Source organism: Protopterus annectens, chromosome 14.part0 (assembly GCF_019279795.1).
Source record: "Protopterus annectens isolate FY-2018-M chromosome 14.part0, PAN1.0, whole genome shotgun sequence".
Taxonomy (NCBI): Eukaryota; Metazoa; Chordata; order Ceratodontiformes; family Protopteridae; genus Protopterus; species Protopterus annectens.
Genome location: NC_056748.1, coordinates 396,404,316 through 396,421,284, shown reverse-complemented (window position 1 = coordinate 396,421,284; position 16,969 = coordinate 396,404,316).

The following is a 16,969-nucleotide window of genomic DNA, read 5'->3' as shown; positions in this document are numbered from 1 at the left end:
ATTTAGTTACATAGATTCTAAATAAACCATATGGCAACATTTTACCTTGAAATTCTATACTGGAGTTGCTTTGTGATATACTGCCTCCTGACAATTTGCAACCATTGTGACTCCAGATGGGAAAACAGCCTAGTGAAAACCTATTGTTGTAAGTTTGACTATCTTTGTAAACTTTGTTGTCCCTGTAGTGACATTTTATATACCAGTATTGTTTAAAGGCTTAAATATGTGGCCTTTGAGCCCAATATGTGATCTTTGTTTCGTGACGTCCCCAGAAAATTACTTTATTTATTGAATATTGCTGCTTTTGTATTTGCATCAAAGTATCTTATTGTTGTTGTTTTCCCCTGTGATAGATTATCACTGTGCTTATACAATAACCTTAAAAATAAACTTAACAGAATTAAAAGTTTGCTACTGGTCTCTACATACACATACATCTTCCTACTTGTTCATCAATTACATCCTCAACCGGATAACTATAATTACTACCTTCACCCTAATGTAATTGTTTCATAATACGTATTATCCCATACATTTGATAAGTACCCTCTTGCTGGAAGTTAATACCTGTTTGACTTGCATAAACTGTAAGTTAGGACCTTTTCATTTACCTGAGTTCCTTACTTTGTAACATTTTTTTTTAATTTGTTACTGTTGATGAGTATGTTGCATGTACATGCCTTCTGGCTGAGGCCATGACCAAAAAGGATATCAAGAACCATTCATTAACCTGTTTAAAAAATAAGCACATAAAAAGCTGACATTATTGCTGGAAAATGTAACACCTGACATATTGCATAACATCAGGTTAATGACTGAGAATCTTATGCCATTTCAGGCTGCAAAAATGACTGTAACAAAGAAATCCAGTCCGTTTTGATACTCAGAGGATATTCTCATCTGTTTCACCCAGTTCATACAGATAGTTTGTCTCCAAGTAATTATGTAGGTAATTCTTGTTTTTACCATCTATGTATGGTTGTCCCAAATTTTATTTATTTTTTGTGACTGTAAATTATTGTGTCTATCTTAACATATGCTGGTTGTTCTGTAATTTTTATCTTATATGGAGCCAGTAAAAATAGATTCATTCATAGGCATATAAATTACTGTAACTGTTAATTAGACTGACAAGCACATTTTAAAAAGGAACAAAGTAACAAATGAACAAGTGGTATAGTGGCATCCTGACAGTTTTTGATAAGCATGATTCCCTACATAACTCGAATGTCGCAGTTCATATCGGAGATATTATACAAAAACACAATGCAACCAAGTAGCTCCTTAAATAATGAGAATGACATTAAGGGCCATTTACATTTCAATGAATAACACAACTATTCCCTACAAATTTACACAAGTCTGAATCATTTATCTTTATTTTTACAATTATACAGTAATTTCTTAGTCATGATAGGACTGTGAGCTAGACAGGCCAGACCAGATTTCCATGTATCCAGTAACAGTCCTCCGGTCATCCACTGAAATCATCTTGTGTTCTCAAGTATGTTTCCTGTGATATAATCTCTGCAGCATGACTTTGGTCTACTCTAGGGCCATATCTGTAAACCTCCCATGGGAGGTACCAAGGCCATATTCATACTGTCCACCCAAACTACCTCAGCTGTCTCCTCTCAACCCAGAAGAAGAGTGTCGCTGTTGTGAGACCCTCCTAAACTACCAAGCTCTTCATTCCGTCACAAACAGCAAGTCCAGCAACCCTGTGAAGGTACTTCATTTTTACAACTTTTATGCAAGTATATCATCCTTTCAGTCACAATACAAAGCTTGTAACCATAAGTGTGGTTGGGGACATAGGCTAACCAGTAAATTAGCTCATGGTTCACCACCTGTGGTCCTGTATAACGCCTGCAGTAGTGCCACAACTACACCAATCTGCTTATCAATTTCCCTATAATCTCTACCCCCCAGTCATGAGCAAGGACTTGATACATACTTCTCCTTCAGTTACCTCCTCATTTTCCTCACCTGCAAATAGCAAAAGTTTCAGAACAGGATCAGTGTACCTAATTTTGAATTGTTGAATTTTCATCCCACCTACTTATACTCAACAGCAAGCTACTCCAGTGCATGATAGAGATGATGGATATGTGAGGCCAAGAGGACAGCATCATCTGCAAACAGCAAAGATGCAACCCTCACATACCCAAACTGGATACCTTTCAGAAACTCCACTGCTCCTTGTTATCCTGCCCATGCAAATCATGAACAAGAGGGGAGACAAAAGCCATTCCTGATGCCCACTTTGAATCGTTTACATTCATTTTACTGAATTACACAACATTTTTTGTAGAAAAACATTGCCTGTTGTAATCAAGAAATGTGCAACTGAACATTTAAAATGTCAAATTAATGGAAATACGACGATCGACATTCGCACATTTTTTGGGGTTTTTCTTTTTAAATGTGAAATTTGTGCACATCCAAAGTCCAAAATCCACCAAAAGTGTAGTCGTGTGGAAAGCACAGCAACAGAAGCATTAATTGTGGAGTAACCTCTTGCAGACAAAGGTAGAAATACAGAAGATATATGTAATAGTATCACAGTGATAGTAATTGCTTAAAGTGACTGTTTACCAGTTAAAATTAACGATGTTATGCAACGCAGTTAAGAAAACCATGTGCAGTTAACTGCTCATATCTGGATAGCAGACGTTCAAAGCTAGCTTCCTTATCCTGTAAACATATTCTCTTAGGAGACAGAGGTAAACCACACATTAATCTAATTTTTAAATCCTCAACATGATTCTGCTCTAGTTGTAGCACATGTAGGACATCTAACGTGTACAGTTTTTGTTTACCTAATAAACTACTTAGCCTTCTGTGCCATCCCACTACTGCATTTTGACTTTGTGGAGAACCTAAACTGCAAGTATCCCATTGATTCTAGAAAGTAATATCAAATAGTGGAGGAATCCTTTCAGAAGTAGTATTACAGATTCAATAACACCTTCATCTACCATTTATGTCATTTACATTAAAAAATGCACATAATGGTTTTCCAAACTGTGGCATATCCAATTCAATATCAGCAAAAGTTGATGCAACACAGGCAGGGAACAGGAACACTAATGCAGGAATGTATTTACATATTAAAGTGAAATGAGTATTGGTACCAAACTGTCAAATGCAATTTCTGTACTTGTCTCCATACAATTTGACAGAGATGAAACCAGCACCCTTTTGCCCGACAATTAGGTAGATTCCTTTTAATGGTATTTACAGCTACTTTCTCAAAGTCACTTAAAATCATATCCGGACTCAACTGTAGACTGTGACAATCACATAACTGCCATACATGTTGCCAAAGTATACCAGAACTGTTCTCTGTCTTTGATGACAAAATGCGATAAACAATGGGCATAATCTTTGTATTGCACCCTCTTTCTAAACCGCAATGCATGCTGTATACTTGCGTCCATTCAGTTGTACTTATTGAGCACAACATACGTAGATTCCCTTCCATTGTTATAATTACACTTTTACCAAATGATTTGTTCACTGCAGTATGATCAGTTATGAATTGCCCATTTTTAATAGGAAGCATATCAGCTTTCAAAGCCCTTAAACTCCTTATGTCAGCAAATAATTCCTTTTTCATTTTATGTCTAATCCTAGTCACTGTCTAAGTGCTGAATAGGTTAGTTAAGCAATAACCCACGCCTGGGTGTGAGTAATGCTGGATTTACCCACAGTTGGTGTGGTTTGGTCACAAGGGCAAAGCCCGAGTGGCCAAACAAAGACAACTGTGGGTAAATCCAGCATTACCCACACCCAGAAGTGGGTTATTGCTATTATACAATGACATTATTTAAGAAAAAAAATACTTACTTTTCTTAAATAATGGCATTGTATAATGCCTCCTTGCTGCCCTTCCGCAGCTGTCCAGTATTCTGTGGCAGTTCTGATGTACTGCGCATGCTTATGGTTACGCAGTACCTCAGAACTGTGTGTGGAAGCAACGGAGAAAGGAAGATCTCCATTGCTCTTAAAAACGTGTCTCGCTATGTTAAAAGTTTAACATAGCGAGACAGCTTTAAAAAAAGCAACAGAGATTTTCCTTTCTCCGTTGCTTTTTTTAAAGCTGTCTCGCTATGTTAAACGAGTTTAACATTGTGAGACAGCTTTAAAAAAAGCAAAGGAGAAAGGAAGATCCCCGTTGCTTTTTTTAAGATATCACGCTATGTTAAACTCATTTAACATAGCGAGATAACAGCAATGGAGCTCTTCTGTTCTCCGTTGCTGTCCAACAAAAAAAAAAAAAAAAAGACTTATACTAATGGAAAAAGTCCGGGCGACTGGACCTTTTTCCATTAGTATAAGTCTGATTTAGAACGTGCATGCTGACCAAGCAGCGTGCACATTTTGGAATATTAATGGAGGGTCATTGTATAATAGGCTATTAACAACACATGCAGATGTACTTACTAAAACTTCAAAAACTATTTTACATGGGTCTTCAATGGAATGTTTAGCACATCTTTTAATGCTTTCTTGAGCTTTACTCGCCTCAACTTTAACTGGATCCAGGGCATGAAAGTGAAGTGAACTCTTTTCTAACTTTTCACATTCAGCAACTGCTGCAGTAACACAACGTCCTTTAAACCTGTCTTTTCTGTTCCTAACACAGCACCAGTAATTCTTAATATTATTAAACATCTCCAAATAATATTGGTAACCATGAATGCATAGTATTATTTTACCTTTCTATGAAGAAACTGTTTGATACACACAAACAATAACATCAAAAACAAAATCCGTACATTCAGAACCCATTTTGCACACATACAAATGTTACACTGCTACACAAAGCTATTTTTATCATTGACTTCTTCACAATGTAATACCTGTTGAACATTTTAGCATTCAGTTTCCTAAAATCGGCCATTCTCCATTCACCATTTCTTCATTATTTCATACTATTTTATTGCCTTGTCTTGTACGTCAATGTCATAACGTTGACTTCACATAAACAAATGCCATGCTTCATTCATTTAAATTCAATTCAGTGATAACCAATACGACATTTTGAATATTCAAGTGCATTCGATCAAATGAAAACCAACTAAATGTATTTCTGCTAAATGAATGTAAACCCTCTGAATATATGTATCACTTAACAATGAGAATGTAGATACACAACTCTTGCTCTGCAGCTACAGAAACTGAATGAGCTACAACAGTGGCTGCATAACCCTCTACTGTTGTATTATGTCCCACAAGGCATTTCTGGATATGTTCTGACAATACATGTAGAAAGTACTGGCAAACTGTAATGTCTCCTCCACTGTATGTACAATGAAAAAGAGAGAAAATACTGCTCCATGTTCAGGACAGACTTCATGTTGTTCCCCCTTTGTCATAGGTTTGACTATTGGGCTTCCCATTTGCAGCACTTTAGCACAGGTTTTTCCAGTGAGACTAAGAATCTTAATTTCCTGATAATAAGAACATACCATTCTGTCTTTTTTTAAAAACGGAGACCATCACAGCAGTATGCTGGATCAAAGATACTGTATTTGCCCTCCATGCAACAATAAAAAGGTACATTAACTATGATATCCTAATAATATTCAGTGCCTTCAGCATTTCTGGCCAGATCTCATCCTCGTGTCACTGTGGAACTAACCAAAGGATGACATATCCACCACATTCAGGTGTTCCTCAGTGTTCCTTCCACCTTTCACTAATGTCTCCATCAATATCAGTGTTTCTACACCTTTTCTGAAAACAGTCAAGGCAATGTTCTGCTCACCAGCAAGTCACAAGGTGGACTGCCATTTGAAAGTCATTCACCATGGCCTCTCTAAACATCTCTTACAGCCAAATCTGGCTTTTGCAACTGCTTAATTTCTGGCCTGTTGGCATCTATCAGAAAAATCTGTTCCTCCACCCCACCTCCACCCCCGTTTACTAACATTGCACAATAATCTCTTCCTTTAACTTGATAGATTGTCTTACCATCAGTGTCCACCAACAGGTCCTAAGATTAATACTTTGACAAACACTGTCCACCTCTCAGCCACAGTTCATTGCTACTTCCTCAGCCATGGATGTCTTCAGCAGAATCTATTTGGACTCCACATCCCCAGACTCTGCAGGATATCAGAAAAGCTCATCCAGAGCTTATCCTATAAAGAAGCATCTGTGAGGGTTTTCTCAAGACACTCTCATCAGACAGTTAGGTTTTCAAGATCTGTCCAGCTGTCACACCTGTTGACTGACACAATTCACAAATAAGTGGTGATCAGTTGGCAACTCAGCATCACTGCTGATCTGAGTATCCAGAACATATGAGCTTGGGTTTGATACCATTAATACAAAGCTGAACATCCACTCTTGGGCCAAGGTGCTTTTATACCAAATACACTAATGATCAGCCTCATGTCTGAACAAAGTGTTTATTATGGACAATCCATGACTAACAAATCTCCAGTAACAGTTCACTATTTGGATTAAGATCAGACAAACTATTAATCACAATCACAATTTCTGGGTTTCTCCATCATTCCCCATGTGAGAATTAAAGTTATCCATTTAGGCTACAGAGTTAGTCAGCTGTACTTACCAGGCATCACACCCACAGTTTTCAAGAAAGATGAATGGCCTGACTAGTTATTAGATCCACGGGCAAAAACAGCAGACAGTCTCCTTTCTTTAGTTTGAAGTCACAGTGATGTAATCCTCTCATTCACTGACATAAACTCCTTCAGTGAAACACCAAGTCAGAGGCTTGTAGTATCCCCTCAGCCACATGTAGCCACAAAAGGTACAATTCCATGGTAGGAAAAAGACCACCCATTATAAGGAAGTCTGGTTCCGGAATCATCACTTGAGTATGGAAGTAAGGCCGACTGCATCTAGATGGTATGACTTCTTACTTAGCAGTGACGAGTCAGTTCCTTTGACAGGGCCTAGTCTGTCCTGATCTGTTCTTCTACTGCTGCTGCTGCCTGCCACCTGACAGGCATCACACCATCTCTGACCCTATATCTTACAGACAGTGAGCCCATAAGGTGGTTCCATGCACTTTTTCAGATTCAGTCAGACTGTTCTGCATAGGTGTCTCTGCAGTTAGGAACTTCTAAGCGAAGCCATCCCTAGTCCTGTCTCAGTTACTAATCCTCAGCATGTATGTTCTAGGTAAGGTTTTCTGATTCTATAAATGAACCAACATGCAGGTCAGATTATGGATCAGTATTTGTCTGGCCCCTCCTCTTAGCGTAATTTGCCAAAAATTACCCTACCAACATCACAAAACTCCAGCAACATAGTTCTAAGGGTCTCAGGGGCACAGGAGCTCCCTTCCCTATAGTAAGACAGTAATAGCAGGAGTGGGGAGAGATTTAAAATCTCATTATGTTCTAATCCTTATGTTGCATGTCAATAGCTTCGTACCATTATTGAAGGTAAACCTTGGAAGTGAGGACGTAGGTCCTAAATAAATTATGCAATACATAAGGCTGTTTTGTCCTACTTAAAAATCATAGATATGGTTAATGATTCATAAGCAAGCACTCTACTCTGCATAAGCCCACTGGGTGCAATGCAAAGCAGCACAATGCAATGCAACAAGTAGAATGCAAATGAAGACCTGCACCATGTAATCCACATCATCAAAGCCATGTGCTCAGTTCATTAACACTATATAATGGAATTCCAAGTATACCAGCATCCTGTAATGTGCATTAAATGCTTTAAGAGCATGGTTTTGGATCTGTACATTATAAAGTTCCATATCAACAAAAGCACAGTGTTACAGATTGCTAATGCAGTGGATATCAATGGTGTTATCCCTGCTAGACCTTGACACACATCTTATATCTATGCAAACAGGGGCTTCATCATACTAACAGACCCCAAACTCCTTAAAAGGGCTTAAAGGCCTGCTGGCCAGCATATATGTGTCAATAAGATGACTCTGTATCAGCATTGTAAATCCCAAAATGCCATTTCCCCCTATTTGTGAAAGTGGGCATGTTTATAAACATGCTATGTCGCATGGATGAACTTACAGCATTCCCTGATAACCTTCAGGAAAGCTGCAACAGGTACTCCATAGAGATTTAGATAAGCCACTTTTGTAGCAAGCACAATAAATGTAATCCATACTAATACTGAGACCTCACGAGGGCAGGATGAAGTGACATATGTTAAAAGAAAAGAGTAACAAATATGTTTAAACCACTCTGCAAAATCATGCTTACTTCTGGTAAGTTGTGCCAGGTTTTGCCTTGAAAGAGAATACCACAGAGCCTTTTCATCAGTTACTACAGATACACAAGAAATACATACATTTCAGATTATACAAATATTATAATTTCACAGCATATTTTAGCATGCTTGCAGAATGTTCTCATTAGGGGTGCAGCAATATACAGAGTAACTATTGTGATCATAAATGCAGACAGTTAACTTTTTCTATAACAGCATCCTTATAACATATCTATGGTAGCCCTATATGAATACATACTTTGTAATTCTGTGTGTATGTGAAACCAGGGTAAAAACAAGACCAGTAACTGCAGACATGCAGCTGCATGTATATGTGAAGGTAGCAAGGTTATGTCATTGCTATGGATATAATCAGAGGCTTGCGACCTTGGAGAAAATAAGTAGGCTTCTGTCAGGTGTACTGGTGCATAATTCATAGAAAGCATTACTGCTGGTATAATAGCTGCAATCTGGTAATAATGGATGTAGAATAATAAATGAAAAAGGAGTAGTCTGTGTAAGGAAAATTTGTTGTACCTCCATGAACACAAGGGCTATTGCATTATTAGTAACTTCATGCACGCAAAAGGTGAGTGTTGGGGGTTATTGGAGTACATATAATGAAAAAAGCTGTGGCTGCAACTCAAGCCTGCTTGTATAAGGTATGCAGGCCAGCAAAAATGTGCATATGGATGTTGCATACACAGTACAATGTATTGCACCAATTCAACCTATGGATGTGAAAGCATTTTATGTAACAGGCTAGTAAAGGTGGGGTGGCTGTGAGAAATATGAAAAATAATAGCTGTTGATTTAACAACACTGGATTTTACTGTGAAACACACCTCACAACTTCTTACAGCAAGAAATCTGGACAAAGCCAGAAATAAAAGTGGGACAAAGGCCCAAAAATAGGAACAAGTTTTAAATATTGCTCTTACAAGCTTAGAAAGTTCCATAGAATAACATGTTATGCATAAGCATGAATTTTCTGAAGGGTATGTAGTCTAAAATTCAAATGTCTGTCATTATTTTCTAACTTCAATCTTTAATGATTTGCCACTAATTTGCCAGAAAACCACAATTTTATGAAAAATGGACCAAAAATATGAGGCAAAAATCTGGACATTGTATGACAATCTGTACAGTTGAGAGGTATGTTCTGAACCTATAACAGTATTTCAAAGCTGGAACATATAAAACGGGATTGCTGTGGATGTTATAGCATCTGATGATAATGCAGCCTAGCAACAGTTACATGAGGTTATGTAATATGATTGCTGTGCATTAACAGGACTGGATATTAAAGGAGGCCTGCAAGATTTACATGGCTGATGGGCTATATAGTTTCACTGTTCTGGAGGTAACGGCTCTGACTACTAATGGCAGTCTGCAACAGTTATAAGGGGGTGTATGTGGCATCACTGCTGCAGGTGTAACAGTGAGCCCATAACACTGAGTGTACAAGCAGGGCAGATTAACATACATGAATATGCTGTGCAAACATTAAAATGTGGGCATAATGGATGTTACTTCGGGTCTGCAACAGCCATTCTAGGTAATGATACACAACATTAGTGCTGAGTATGATGAGGAAATACAAAAATGTATTCGGTTGTGATGCAGAAAGACCCAGTAGCATTTTCTGCTGAAAATGCCTATTGTAACAGCTATTACAAATGAAGCAAGAGGTTGGGCATGCACACGTGTAACACAAATGAGTTCATTATAAAAAAGCACACTTTAAGTGCAGGAGATGGAGATGCTGTCTTGTAATATGTAATATTGAGCTAATAGGATACACACAGGTAAGGATACAAACGAAGCATGAGTATACATGTCATATGTATACATTCACACTCATGGGATAGTGTGTGTATGCAAGGGTGAAGCATGAGCAGACATGTCATATGTATATGTTCACACTAATGGGGTAGTGTGTCTATGCAACAGTGAAGCATGAGCAGACATGTCGTATGTATATGTTCACACTAATGGGATAGTGTGTCTATGCAATGGTGAAGCATGAGCAGACATGTCATATGTATATCTTCACATTCATGTGGTAGTGTGTCTATGCAACAGTGAAATATGAGCAGATATGTCATATGTATATGTACATACTCATGGGGTTGTGTGTCTATGCAACAGTGAAGCATGAACAGACATGTCATATGTATATGTTCACACTCATGGAGAAGTGTGTCTATGTAACAGTGAAGCATGAGCAAACATGTCATTTGTATATGTTCACACTTATGTGGTTGCATGTCTATGCTCTACAGACAGATGACAACTGCTATCCATAGTCCCATATAAATACTAACAAAGGGTGTGACCCATTAGAACAAATGATGTACCTGGCCTACTAAAATGAGTTCAGGTATTTGGATACTGTTGGGGGAGTGAAAAGTATAGCCCACATAAGGTCAGCAAAATGTTTCTCACCTGTGCAAGCAGCACAGTATGGTGACGCTCAGATAACTGGCCACAGAGGGCATATCAGATTTACCATTCTTTGCTCCAGAGTTAGTCTGTCAGTTAGCACAGAAGACTAAGGCTCTGAACTATTAACAAGCTAATTCCTGTGGTACTGGGTTTGATTCCCTCACCCTTCATTTGCCGACTATGTAATCTTGAGCAAGTTACTTCCACAGAAAGTGATTTGAGGCAATTAGGAACCCACTGACAATCATTAGTGGACCGGAGTTCCACTGTGGCGACCCCTAACTGGGAAAAGCCGAAAGACACAAACAGGAATCTCCTTAATGGTCTCCTAGACCTATAAACCTATGAATATGGTAATAGTAAGGAAGAAAGTAAAATATCTGAATGTGCCACATGTTGCATATGTCGCTCACTGAGGTGTGCCTAACCAACCACTGCCATGCAGATGTCTGGTGGACATACTTGCTAAGTATACATTGTATATGATAAAGTGATGACCATATGTGACCATAAAATGAATCTAAAAGAAATACATGCACTACATAACATGCAACAGCCATAATGTATAGTGAGTTGCATGTACACTTCTTGTACAACACATTGGGGCTCAGCTAACAATATGTAGCTGTTGTCATGGGTTTCTTCATTTTTGCAACTCATAAGAAGTCTGGAAGTGTAAGATACATGGAAGGAGAGAACACTGAATATTCATCTGCCTGTACCTATGAACCCACACAAAATCCTGCAAAATCCAAAGCAGACAAAGTGCCAGAGGGAATGAAAGTGTGTGTGGATACACATATATACAGTATGTAATTCTGTGGCAATACAGAGTAAAGCACCTCCAGCATGCACATGCACACACATACACTCACACACAAATAAACACACACATGCTTGCACACTGTGTTTTAAACAGCATTATTCTGAACATGGTATTATTAGTGCAATTTCAAGGCTAAGATACCCACAACAGCAACAAAGCTTGTATCACTATCTCTACTACAAGTGTAATGTGTAGAGATCTATACTGTTTATAACACAGTACCATATCCCTTGCAAGACATGTGAATGAGTGCATGTTATACACTTGACAAGTTATTCTGCTGATGCAGTATGTTCCTTCCTCCCAAAAAGTACCTAGTTGTGATATACAGTATAAGTACTTCTACAATATTCTGATGTAAAACAGCAACAGAGCTGCTGCAATACAAACACCCTTCCATGCACACAGATGGTTGGCATATAGTTAGTTATGCCAATCCCCACATAGCTGTATACATTACAGTATATTCATTTCTGCAGTACAGTTGTTGTTTCTTGTTTGCCCTCACAGACATATGTGTGCACACACACAAACACACTGATATGCACTCCTTAGAATAGTCTGCTGTGGTACATCTCAGCATCATAAATCCTGTCTTCTCATAGAACTCACTAACAAGCACTCACTGAATCTCAAAAAACTTGTCATAGCATACAGTAAGCATAATCAACAAAAAAAATAAGTACATTGGCTAGACAAATTTCCTGCACCTCTCATATGTGGGGGCTAGGCATTCCAAATCATAATAATTTGATTTTAGTGAATGACCCACAAGATGGAATTTGTCACACATTTTCAAGAGGAGACCTTTCCAAATACCACTGACACAATGATGTAATTTATCTCAGCAACAAAGGAGAATTTAATGCAAATTACATTCTTAATCAGGGACATTGATTTTCCATTTTTTGGGGAAAATTCTGATAAATCCCAAGTTTGGACTGTCTGTGAACTGAGAAAAGCATGGAATTTTCAATTAATTTGTCATTTTAGGTGAGAGAACTAATACACCACAAGATGTACTTCTGCTCATTTTGTATTATTTATAATATTATTAACTTGAATTATTGAGTGTTATGTGCCTTGAATTAGGGTTATAATTCACAGATTTCATCCTGTGAAAATGGAAATTCAGTTTTCTTGAAAACCATAAATCAATGCCTCTGTGCATGTTGACAGACTACAGGTATGCCTATCCATACCTCTCAACTGTACAGATTTTCCCAGAATGCCCAGATTTTTGCCTCATATTTTAGTCCATTTTTCATAAAATTGTGGTTTTCTAGCACATTAGTGGCAAATCATTAAAGACTGAAGTTAGAAAATAATGGCAGACATTTGACATTTAGACTTCATACCCTTCAGAAAATTCATGCAAATGCAAAATCTGTTATTCTATCAACTCTCTAAGTTTGTTAAGAGAAATATTTAAAAATTGTCCCTATTTTTGGGCCTTTGTCCCACTTCTGTTTAAGGCTTTGTCCCGATTTATTGCTCTAAGAGGTTGATAGGTATGCTATACTTCAGTATGTACAATGTAAGCCTGGCTTACAGAAAAATGCATTGGTTACTCACATAATGAATGGTGGACCTGAACATAAACTGAATAAATCAATTCTCCTTTCTCACAATACATCCTATTTTTGTAATATCTGAGGCTGCAAAACCAAGGGTTTGTTGTAATGAATAATAACTAATTTATCATTAAACCTTGGTGTTGGCGTTTTGGTGATATACATATATATATATATATATATATATATATATATATATATATATATATATATATATATATATATATAATATCCTGCAGAGTGGTGCTAGCAGCAGAGAGGCTAAAAGAGCGACTGCTAACCTGATAAAAGTGTTTTTTTTTTCCTGCTACTACCTGGGCGACTGTCCGATCTAGCTAAACTGCAAGTATTTCTGCTTCTTGAACTGTTTTAAACTGTTTAAAATTGTTTTTGCATCTGCACTTTTAAAGTTTGCCCTGTTTGTTGCATTTACCTGTTGAGGTTACACACTCAAGTGCGCTAGCCTGTGTTACATATTTATTGCACTTTCCTGCTGTTTGTTGCAAAAAAAAAAAAAAAATTATCCTTGTTTCCCATCTTTCCTGACCTAGAGTAGTCCAAATACAGGCTTTGCTGTATTCTGGACTTTTGGAAAGTTCCTGTGTTGCCCATTTCCTTTCTTGGATAAAGGGAGGCTTCTTTGTCCACCAGTGGCAGTGGGGAGCTTAGAGCAGCCTATCTATCCCTGGAGGAGTGTTCCCAGCACAAGAATCTGGTAGTCTACTGGTCATTTTTGGCCAATTTCTAGCCCTTTCAAGTCCCCCTGTATAAAACCTGGTTTGGCACAGTTTTGTGCTTGTTACTACTCAGCCAAGCTCCTTGTGGTCCTGCAGAGTGGTGCTAGTAGCAGAGAGGCTAAAAGAGTGACTGCTAACCTGATAAAAGTGTTTTTTTCCTGCTACTACCTGGGTGACTGTCCGATCTAGCTAAACTGCAAGTAATTCTGCTTCTTGAACTGTTTTAAATTGTTTAAAGTTGTTTTTGCACCTGCACTTTTAAAGTTTGCCCTGTTTGTTGCATTTACCTGTTGAGGCTACACACTCAAGTGCGCTAGCCTGTGTTATATATTTATTGCACTTTCCTGCTGTTTATTGCAAAAAAGAAAACAAAAAACAAAAAAATTATCCTTGTTTCCCATCTTTCCTTACCTAGAGCAGTCCAAATACAGGCTTTGCTGTATTCTGGACTTTTGGAAAGTTCCTGTGTTGCCCATTTCCTTTCTTGGATAAAGGGAGGCTTCTTTGTTCACCAGTGGCAGTGGGGAGCTTGGAGCAGCCTATCTATCCCTGGAGGAGTGTTCCCAGCACAAGAATCTGGTAGTCGATTGGCCGTTTTGGGCCAATTTCTAGCTCTTTCAAGTCCCCCTGTATAAAACCCATTTTAGCGCGGCTTTGCGCGATTTTGCACATAGTGCAGCATCATTGGGTTTAAACCATTCTCAGCTCCACAAAGTCTGCTCTTCACTTTTTCCCTTGGAACTGATATAGTTCTCATAATAAACACCCTATTCCCACTCTAAAGCCTGGCACTTGCTCACTAAAGTAATTATATAAGTCAGCACTAAAAAATTAAAAGCACTACACCCTCACAAACTCCCCTTAAGTACTTTGTTCCCCATTGGCCCTTTTTTTCAATTATAAAGGAATTCCCAATACTATTTTAGCATGTCCAAAGGTCAGTTGTCAATCTCCTCTCCAGTCCAGCTGGTGAATCTGGGAATCTTGAGGCAATGTTATAACTGCCTCATGTAAATGGACAACCCTCTCCTTCTCCCAACAAATTCCAACACATGTGAGAGATGCAACCATATAGCCAAACTGGAGGATAAGCTCTCTCAACTCAGTACTGGCATAACCAGTCAGGAGGAGAAGGAAACCACACTCACTACAATTCCAGTCTCACATAGACCTACCACGACAGCAAACCAAACACATAAACACACAAAAACATACTCGGAGGCTCTAAATAAAAATCTGCCTAAGCAGCAGAGACCTCCAAAGCAGACACCCAAGCAACCGCTACCCCAAAACAAAATACGTGCAACACATAGCTCACATAGCCAGTGTGCCGAACAGTCACAGCCCTTAAGGCTAAACAACACACCTGATACACTTGTAATAGGTGACTCTATCGTCAGGCACACTGACGTCCCGCTCACCAGGCTGAACAAGGAGAAGGTCACAGTGAGCTTCCTGTCAGGCGCTAGGATCCTTCACATAACACAAGCACTCAGGTCACTCCAAGGTAAGTACAAATATGACTCAATCATCGTCCATGCTGGTGTGAATGACCTGAGACATACCTCCCTGGACTACATGAAAAGAGACATAGAGGAGCTCTCTGAGCATGTAGCCCAGCCCAGTATGACCCTGACCTTGAGTAGCATCTTACCCTCACCAAGAATGATGCCACAATATGAAGACAAGATGATCAATTTCAACAATTGGCTTAAGTATTGGTGTCATTCAAAGGGGATCCAATGCTTGTCTGCCTGGGATGACATGCTCGACAAGCCACGATGCTTCGCTAGGGACAGCTTGCACCTGTCACCCCTGCGCTTTCGGATATTGGCAAAGGCTCTTGCCACCCCCATAGTGCCTTTTTTAGGCAAGGCTCAAAAGACAAACCCACCTCCATAGGTATCACAAGGGATAAGAAACTAAGAGTAATGCTACTCAACGCCAGAAGTCTAAACCTCAAGATGCACCCACTCGAAACTCTCCTTAGCATGGAGAACATCGATATCTGTGCAGTAACAGAAACCTGGTTCAAGGCTCCTGAGAGCACCCCAAAACTACCAGGTTATACCTCATACCATGCTTTTCGGCCCCAAAATTTGGACCGAAACACAAAAGGAGGGGGAGTATCAATATTCGTCAAAGATACCCACACCTCCAGATTGGTGGCACAGCACGAAGCATCAGAGACTATCCATGTGCAACTAACAGTGGGTAAAACTGCCTTCCAGTTTATAGCCTGCTACAGACCACCCTCCCAAAACCCAGGAACTCCACTCAGCCTTCCTGAGAACACTGGCAAATATGAAGGTCTCTCCAAACACCATTATATTGGGGACTTCAACTACCCTAACATAGACTGAGAGCATTACTCTAGCTCCAACACCCTAGCCCAAAGGTTCCTAGAATTTATAAAATCAAATGCTATGGAACAACTTGTTGCCACTCCCACAAGAGGGGAAAACATACTGCACCTGATCATCACCAACATGGGGACTCTATGCTCCAGACCAGAAGTGTATCCCTCACTGGTAAGATCAGACCATAAACTAATCTCACTAGATATTCACATCCCGACCCCAGCCCCTGCCCAGAAAACCACAGTGAAAAACTTCTCTAAAGCAAATTTCACACTCCTCAAAACCGAGGTGGAATCCTTCAAAGCCCCTGGGCCTGTGGAAAATACGGCCCAGACTGCAGAATCCTTTATAAATGCATTCTATGAACACCTTCAGGAATGCATGGATCATGCAATCCCAAATAAAACCAAGACCCAATCCTCCAAGGTTAGGCGTCCTGTCTGGTGGACCTCAGCCATAAACAAACTATACAATAGAAGGAGGAAGCTACTACATGATAGAGCAAAATCCCAAAAAGGAAAGGCATCTCTGATCAGTATTAGCAAAAAACTACGGGCACTCATAAAATCATCTAAGGCCAGCTTCGAGAGAAAAATTGCACAGGACACTAAGGATAATCACAAGGCTTTCTTTAATTATGTTAGGAACCTGGGTGGGAATTCCCAGATATGCTCAGAATTAGTCCAAAATGACAAAAAATACACCGAACCCACAGACATTGCCAACATCCTAGCTGACAGATTCAGCACAAACTTCTCCCCCCCCCTTCCCCACCAAAAGGGCAAA